Source organism: Lissotriton vulgaris, chromosome 3_1 (genome assembly GCF_964263255.1).
Source record: "Lissotriton vulgaris chromosome 3_1, aLisVul1.2, whole genome shotgun sequence".
Lineage (NCBI taxonomy): Eukaryota > Metazoa > Chordata > Amphibia > Caudata > Salamandridae > Lissotriton > Lissotriton vulgaris.
Window position 1 is genome coordinate 1,151,061,031 of NC_141689.1, and position 9,612 is coordinate 1,151,070,642.

Consider the following 9,612-nt stretch of genomic DNA (forward strand, 5'->3'; position numbering starts at 1 on the left):
CGCAAAGTTAAGCAATGAAGACATGAAAAACATGTTAATATCAGAAATGACTCCCATTTGAGCAGCGAGAACCTCTACGGGCCCCTGACAGACATTAAATTATGACGCCCAGTGACAATACCCGACTATCACAATTTCTGTGATAGTAGCATAGTGATGCAAGCAAAAATGCACATGTCAAGGAAGAGTCGCGAAGAAGAACTTACATACAAGAGGGAATTATAAACTTGTATAGTGCGAGAAACAGAGTGATAAGCACAGTCGTGTACAATTGTATAAAAGGTCAATTTGTATGCCAGCTTTTGTTTGGAATGTTCAGTGGAAGCTATTATGCAAAGGATCTACGGCTTGTCACCCTAAATGCATTACAATTAAACACTTCTACTCATTCACTTTGCCTGTGTTCACTTACTTTCTTACACAAACTCAAAGGTTTTGTGCCCTTTAAATGAATTTTTACCTAATTCGTGAGCATTTTTATTCCGACGCTAGTTCAAGAAGTTCACTTTTTGCTTAGATTCAGTTTTCAACGCTTTGTAAGCTATCAAAAATATTGCACTATAGTAGTGTCAACTCAATTATTACATTCAGCCCACTTAACAAAAGTAATATTTTCCGCAACACAAGTGATACATGCGAAATACACAAGAACAAAAACACAGCTCATACAGCGTAGCAGATCGTAGGAGGCAGCTCTATTACAGGGAGAAGGGGATTGGAGGAGGAAATGCTGCCTGCACGTCCAAAGCTGGGAGAAGTGGCTCTGATTTACATGCACTCACACAAAGCAGACATTTTTTGCTGCAACAGGCAGGCAAGATATGCAAACGGAACGTGTAACATATTAAGGATTGTGGTCGCCATCAAATAATACTTTGCTTTTCTCTGGGGTGCCAGGGTCGATAGACTTATAGGGCAGTACGGCAGCTCCAGAAGGGCATTGGTGCACATGCTTTTTGCCAGTGGTGGAAATGGATATGCTGTGTGTGAGAAGTTGGCCTGGCATATGCTGTCCACTATTCTATTGGGCACCTTGCACCAGTCCAAACAACCCTTATTGATGGTATGTTTAAAAACAACCTATATAGAAATCTATCCTAACGGTAGCTTTGGAGAGCAGCCTTCAGGCTAAGTCTTGAAGGAATGTAAAGCAGCTTGTTTTACCAGTCTATAATCTCATGAATAACCAAATGAAAGGAGAACCACACCAGGTATATATATATAAAATATATGTATTTATTCTAAATACATCACCCTAGTCTCTTTAAGAGGGTAGAGGCAAAAGTACGTTCAGTAAACTTATTTAGTACACAGTAAATTAGCACAATATATGTGGAGCCCTAGGGGCGTATTAAACCATATACTTAGAAAGTGGTATAAGAACCACGACTGACATAGATACAAGACCTAGAGCCTTTAGAACCGCTGGGGCCACCATGAACCACCCAAGGTAGTGACACAGGGGACCCACGGGGGACATGTGCAGTGTCTAAACACAGCCGCGATTCACCAATAAATTCTAGGACGGAAAGTCGCGGTTGGAAAATTACAAATTAAGGACACTTAGAAGAGGACTTGGAGCAAACCCCTTTAGAACTAAGAGGTTCTAGAGTCAACACCCACGGGAGCACTGGAGTACTCGAGTTACCTCACCCAGGGAAGCCGGGTGCATAGGTGACTTTTTGTGTCGGGTTTCATCGTCGATTTCAATGGCAAGCTGCTGAAGAATGCTGCAGACGACCAAGTGGAAAGTGTCCGGGTGGCTCCAAAGGTGGATCGGAGATCTGAAGAACCTGAAAGCAGAGGGGACATCATTTGGGTCACTAGCCAGTGACCAGGAGGGCGATGAACAGATGCACACCGATGTCGGGTAATTTCAGGTGAAGAAGGTGAAGCTTGACTCTTCAGCCACGAGGACCAGGAGGTTTAGAGGATGACCAGTAACTGGATTCAAACTGTCCCACTAAGGATGTCGAGTGCTGCGGTATCGGTTTCTGGATCAGACCCAACAAGCCTTGGCAACAGCAACCCACGCAGAAAGCAAAGATTGGCCTTGGTGAAGACCAGCAAGGTCTGAGGGACTCACCCTTTGGAGGGGAGTCAGGGCACGTCTGGTGCAACCAGGGAAGCCAAAGAAACAGGAGAGTTACATTCGTGGGGACCCCCAGTTGACAGACCAGGGATCGCGAAGGGCCCTCGAGCGGAAATGCTAGAAGCAGGCTCGCGGAACACTCGTGGAGTGTAGGCCCACAATTTTTGGTGCAAATGGTTCTCGGGCGTTGACTACAAGCAGCCCAATGTGCAGCTTCTCGAAGCTCGGGAAGTCGATGCACTTGCAAATATGACGTGTCCAAGAGTTCTGGTCTCACGTCACTCGTGAGGGCAGCGGGTCTCAGCTTTGCTGGGATCTCGTGTCGGCCTCTGAGAAGTCTGGAAGTCCGTGTCCTGAGTACCAAATCCATCGGGTTCCAGTGAGAGCCTTGGAAATGCAGACAGGCAAGATGTGGAGAAGTGTGGCTCACTGGTTAGAGCAGGCAGACCCTGAAGCAGAGGTCAGACCCGGGACCAGGGTTCAATTCCCGATGCAGCAGGGTCTTGAGCTCAAATGTCCACGGACTCGATAATTCTCGCTTCGGTGCCTGGCCTAATCATGGGTTCACACTCTGCAACTCTGGGCATTAAGCTTGCTTAATCTCCACAACGGCCCCCCTGCGGCGGGATGCCTGGCTTTCACCTTGGGGATGCCCTGTAGGGGCTATCTCACAGGGAAAAGCCAGGACGGGTTCCCAAGGCAAGCGCGGAGATACCCCTTCGGGGGTCGATTCAGGCGCTATATAAGAAACATAATAATAAGATGCTTCTTTGGTGCCTGTTTGAACAGGGGAGTTGCTCCTTGACACCAAGGGAGATTCTTCTGTCTTCTAGTCGATGTAGAATGTCAAAGTTCCATGATATATGTTGCAGATTTTCGTCCAGGTGTAATCTGAAGTCCTAAGGACTGGGATCCCATATTTATACTAAGTTAGGGGGTTTGACATACTCTAGGGACCCACCTATGGGAGATTAGAGGGAGAGGGTGGTTACACCCCTTTCCCTTTGTCCAGTTTCACGCCAGAGCAGGGGCAGAAAGCCCCTGCAACTGGTTTGAACTGGGGTATGCACAGGGACACCAAGTGTGCCCCCAGCACTGTCAGAAAAACATTCTATGAAGGCACCAACCCAGCCCCAATACACTAAAGCCTGTCTGTGAGGTGGTTACACCTCTCTGTGACAAGAAATCTATTGTTCAGGCCTCCCCTGCCAGAGTTTTGTCCAGCAGCAATAGGTCAGACTCATGTCTGTGGCTGCAGCATCCAGTTTGTGATGCTGGGGCTCTTTTAAATTATTACCGGTTAGGTAAGTGTGTACATGTCTTCTCCCTCTAGAAGGGTGGAATTTTACCCCAGCCACCAGAACTGGTGGGGGGTTAGGATTCCAAAGTGTTTGACACCAAACACAACATGTTTCCATGCAACCATTTCAAAGTTAGCATTTACCGCAAGGTTGTAATGCACTTAAGAGTGTATGGTTTGGCTGCATCGCAGAACAGCCTCAGAGAATAGATTCCGAAAGCTGCAGAGGGGTCCTGCTCATGCATGGGCACCCTCTCACACAAAACCAAGCACTCTGCCTTCAGGAATTATAAGGCCTGCCATAGGAGTGACTTATAGGTTTATATGTGTCAGTGATTAAAGGTAGATATAGGTAACCTATATCTTAGTAAGGGGTGCATGCACCACTTTACCCAGGCTGTAGTAGCAGACCCGTGGTGCCATTTTAGAAGGTTTCCCAGGGGTGGCATAACAAATGCTTCAGCCCCTGGTGGCCTCTGAGGTACCTATGCCCTTGGTACCCAAGGTACCATATACTGGGGACTTACAAGAGTAACCCTGTAACCATTCTGGAGTGTACCTAATGTACATGTAATCATTTTAGAGAGGAAGCAGCTAGGCTGGGGTCCTGGTTAGCAGGGCCCCAGCCAGACTAAAGTAAAAAAACAGTGAAACACCAGTAAAAAGTGGGGGTAACCATAGTAAGCAGATCCTACTCTCCTACACTGTGCTGTTTTTGCACTGGTGTAAAGTTATCACATTACAGCCCTCAATAACCTAAACAACAACCTTCCTGTTGGTTAAATGCCAACCTAACGTGTAATAGTGACATAATTCATAGTTCCTTCAATTGTGTTTGTTGGGGTAACTAAAATGATAAACTGTGAAGGAACTAAGGATGACTTGCCTCGTCCCCATATTTACACTCTCGCGCCTCACCTCCCCTCGACTTATGCTTACTTGACTTTGTCATTACTTTTTTCTATAATTTAGTGTCATTTATTAGAGCTTTGGGGAATGGGCGGAAATACTCCTTTTGTGTAAAGGTAATGTCGATTTAAGTGCCAGACGGGAGCCCAGGCCATGTCTGGAATGGTGAAAGCTGCTGTCCGCATTCAAGGTAATACAATATTTAGTTAAACGTGAAATGTAAACAGAACTGTCCCTAACACTGATTTCCTCAAGGGCTACACTGCACCACAGTCCCTGCTGCACAGTTATTTGTTGTGCGGGCTCGGCTGGCGCTGCGTCACTGCTCGCAGTCAGAACAGTCATCCGACCTGAAGGAAAGAGGGCTGAGCAAATAACAGTGAGCACCTCGAACTCCTCAGGCCAGTTCTGCCAGCTTGCCCCCTGCAGCCCGCCTTTCAGCTGCACAATCATTGGATAGATACTTACAGTCACTCTCATGACGTTGGGTCACGTGAATCAGAATGTTGGGACCAAGTAAAATGTATCCAGAGCGGCGCGCAGTTGAGTCTTCCCCCAAGCTGCGAGCACCGCAAACAAGTGCTGCCAACTTTGCTCAGACACTGCGAATTAATATATTGCAGTGCTCCTGCTTGACACTGAGGAAGCGCTACAATGCGTTATGATTATTTTTAATGCCGTGATGCAAGAACTTGCCTTCAAATGCGTTAGGATCACGCGTACTACGTGGCACTTGACAGGGCTGCAAATACCTGCCGCAAATACCTGCCTTTGCTTGTTTCTGTAAGCTTCAGTGCGTGTACCTTTGTCTTTCATGGCACGTTTCTGTGTGTTTGCATGTGTGCGTGTTTGTGGTTGCATTTGTGAGGGAATGCATTATGTGGATGTGCATGTGTTTGGGCACCTGTATGCTATTGTTTTGTTTGTTTGAGTTTATGTGTGTATGCCCTTATCTTCCACGGCAGTTCGCTGTGCTCATGTTTTCATTTGTGTGGGCATGCAATGTGAGTGCGTGTGTGGTTGCATGTATGCCTCATGTACAGACTTGATTACTGCAATGTATCTTTCAAAGTTAAGATATAAGATACTAAATTGCATCCTGAACTGTCATGTTCTGGTAAATAAGAGCAAAAATCAACAGTCTAAACAGTATGAGTCTTATTTAAAGTTTTGAAATGGATGGAGACATGCAGGTTCCTGCTCTCCTGAAAATGAGCTGTTCCGCACAAAACCAAATGAGATGCATATTAAATGTATCATATGGAAATGATTTAGATGATTAGTATGAAAAGAGTTGGAAAAGATAGCTTCCTGTTTTTATCAAGTATGTTAGTGGCTCTAGGTGTTGTGTTCACAGAGTTTCTTGTGAAGTGATTGGGATTTAGCCATGAACTTGTAATAAGGGCCTTTCTTGTCGCTTGCAAAGATAAACTTGTTTGTTCCGATTTTCACTCTCTGCCTTAAGTTTCTCTGGGAAAGCTCAGCTCCTGTCACAACTTAAGTGCTCCTCCACATATGGGCCATAGAAGAGGGCCACATGCAGCAAAGCCCAGCTATTTACAATATGCGAGAGGAATTAGTGAGAAAACCCTTTCAAGCTGCACAAAGCTTTCTCATATTTCAGAATGGTGGGAGCTGGTGTGAACCTGGACTTCCTTGGGCATGTGCAGAGCCAAGGAGTTGGGTGCTTTATGTAAAACTAGCTATTCAAAGGTAGTGCTACCTGTTGCAATCCGATATGGTGGGCTAATGCACCTGCAAAAGAAACTTGTGTATAATAAACAAATAATGAATTAGAATCAAGTTGGAACTACTAAACCATGTATCGTGGTGTCTGCACTATGAGAAGGCATTGTCCAAGTCAATTAGTCTGGCTTACTAAAGAAAGTACCTCTATGCTTTCATCCATGCAGTCACTCATCCGCACTCACATGAAAGTAATCACTCTTTATCATACCGTCAAGCATCTGGCCTCACCTTAGCAACCTATGAAAACCTCATGATCGGACAGTGCTGCACAGCTCAAAAGCCCAGAACACTGACAAATGAGGAAGGTGCTAGATGTGCGTGAAGGCTCACTTTAGGAACAACATGGACCCTTTTTATGAGAAACCTGGTAAAGTGCCTTCAGTTCAGAAACCACCTTAGAACCTGCATTTTCAGAGATGCATTCAATGTTCACCCTTTAAAACTTAGTCAATATAAAAACCAGACAAAAATGTCCTTCAAGACCTTTTTCTAGGATGACCATTTACGTGTCTCCTAATGTGTACCATATCCAGGTGGTCCAATTCCTTTTCATCACCATGTAATTCTATTCCCTTTCACGTTCTTTACTACCATAGTGTTCTAAAGTAGTCATAGGGCAACACCTAAGAGCTTTGTAAAAGTATTAAATGCATAAAAACATCTGCCCTTTAGTTGCGTTTCCATACCTAAATAAAATGATATATGTCTTATTTGTCTTACTTGCAGTGGGGCTCAGACTCAGTAATTCAGTACTTTGCTTGATTGGCCAACAAGTGTGGAACCTACTTTGTCCATGCACAATTCCTTGCTGTCAGCCTGGTTTATAGAGCTGGAACTGCGCTACCCACAGTCATCCATTCATGGTGGTCATGTGATGACTGCTGGTGTCACTTACATAGGCTGGGCCAGTGCAGGAACAAGGAAAGTACAGGTATTCCTGCTGACAGTCCTCAAGCACTATAACATTTGACACCAATGTGTGCTGCCTCAGCCTTCCCAGAAGGCACAAGTGACTTACCGTCATTGACACTTGTCATCGTCCCTAACGAGTGCCACCATCCATCATAACATTCACTCAGCAAATCAAGGCTGAGCCCAATTGCATGTCTGTGCAGCACCTGGTGAATGCGATGACTGGTCTGTTGGTGTTGAATGGATAGGAAGCAAGCTGGCACACAGGCACCTCATGATTGACAACACGGCAGAGCAGTACAAAACTAAAATCATCATTTTAAATTGGTGCTGATTTTACTACTGAACGTGTAGGCTGCATGGGCTGTGCATTATGCACAATGGCAATGCTCGGACAGGAAGAACAGAGGCGTCCCAATGACCACCAGCCTCACCCTCGTCCATGGTGACCTGTGACCCCTGCTGAGGGTATAACACTGGTGTGTCATTAGCGAAAACATAGTCATGTCACACATGCAGCAAGTGGCGCTCCTGTTCAAGGCAGATTACATCAATCATAGTGGAGATGCAGAAGCCCCATCTAAATCAAGTGAAATTAACCTACGGAAGAACGGTCCAGCATATTGTTTTTTCTTTCCAAACGTGTCTTTAGACATGTCCAGCTACTTCTACTGCTGCACTGTTCTGTTAAATAGCATCCTTTGTTAGCATGTTCATTTCCAATGAGTGTTAATGTTAACTCATTTGCAGTGAGTAGCTTATATTTGCCTTTGAAAGGCTAACTTTGTCCTCTCACCTACTTGGCTGTTGATGCCCTGCAAGAAAAAAGTCAGTCAGGATGTAATTTTTCTTTTTGCATTTCACAAGCCTGCCAAGTAGCACTATGACATATGATACTATTAGCCATTCTTGGCTTTTTAGACCACAGCATTGTGGGCCATGCAGGTTTCCTTTTTACATTTTCATTAAGGGCTCATAATAATAGCATTCAAAGTGCTGCTGACTAAAATGAAAAAATTGGCCCGGCGTTTTTATACATGACCTTGAGACACTTGCCAGCTATGTTTAAAAATAAAATCAAAGCAATTTATTTTGTATTTTTTGTATTTATTGAGTTTTATGTAGCGCTGGCTAGACCCGTAGGTATCAGAGCGCTTTACATACAAGTACTTTTTACACGTAAATTAAAAGTGAATGACAAATCATAAAGAGGCAGAAAGGGAAAGGGGGACAGGAGTATGAGAAAAAGGATAGGTGGGGAGAGGGAACCTGAGGTAGGAGGGAGTAAAGGCAGACGGGCGAAAAGAGAAATACGTTAGACTCAAGAGTTAAGGAATCACAGCGATTAACATAAGGTCAATGTACAGTAAATTAAAGACAGAGTTACGTTACAAGTTGCATCAGTTACAAGAGCATAGCAAAGTACAGTATAAAATCAATGTTGTGAGAGTTCGTGGGAGGGAGGGAGAGGTGGAAGGAGCCAAAGGCTGGGAGATGAGAAGGAACTGTGTCCAAAGTCCAGCTGGGTAGGTGACGGTCTAGGGGGATACCAGGGCCAATCTCCTTTTTAGCTGTCTAGCAGCTCCACCGGGCATCAGCCATGTTGCTCAGGTCTCAGCGTTCAGGTATAAAATCATATTAGACCCGAAAGTATCAGAAAGCTTTGCATAAATTCCACATTGTTCCAAAATAACATCAATTAGAGGAAACATATAAACATATAAATATCTTTGAATAAGATGTCAAAGGAGCGTAGAGGGTAAGGGGTAAGGTAACAGGTTGGGGGGAGATACAACGGAGAGACGGAGGAAAAAATCTGTCCAAGGTCCGACTGGGTAGGTGAAGACTGAGGGGGAAGTCAACAGCCCACAGAACAATATTTAAAAATCGTAGAAACAGGATGAATGGGTGGTAGGGTGAAGGGGAAGGCGGGAGGTACGACAGAGAGATGAAGGAAGGTTTGATAAGGACCAGCTGGGTAGGTGACGGCTGAAGGGGAAGTCCACAACCCATCACCTCTTTAGCTATCTAGTAGCTGCACCGGGCCTCAGCAAGAAGGCTAGGTCTCCGCTGTCGGAGGAAAGATCAACAAGGTCAAAGTGCTGACGGGTAATCATGATGGGGGATAGGCTTACGGTCAGGTCGAAGTTCGGTTTATGTCCTGGGGCACCTCCTAAATCCCTCCTACTCTACTTTTAAGGATAAATTAGCCTCCACAAGAATGAGGACAAGTCTTGAGGCGCTGTTGGTTAAAAGTAGGTGGAAGGCAGGGTAACAGCGGGATCTAAAAATGCTAATGATCCCAGCCGTGGGAGCTACTGGTCCAGCTTCAGTTCGTCGGCCATTTTGGTACTGTCTGCCTTAGTGCTGAAGTCCATTGGTGTTCAATGGACCAACTCTAACTCTAAGTTGCAGTACAGCAGTGTCTCCAGAACCATATAGTAGCAATCTAACAGTGGACCATGATCATGGCTACCATTCTCCCAAGCAGCATTGACACAAAATACCTTGCTTGGTCCTCGCAATAGGTAGGGACGCTTCTCATCGCCTCTCAATTCGTTGTCCTGTGCTGCACTATATAATCAGGCCCAGCAGTCTCAAATCCATTTCCGCGTGTAGAAAAAATGAAGTGTGTTGTCTGTGGCTCTTC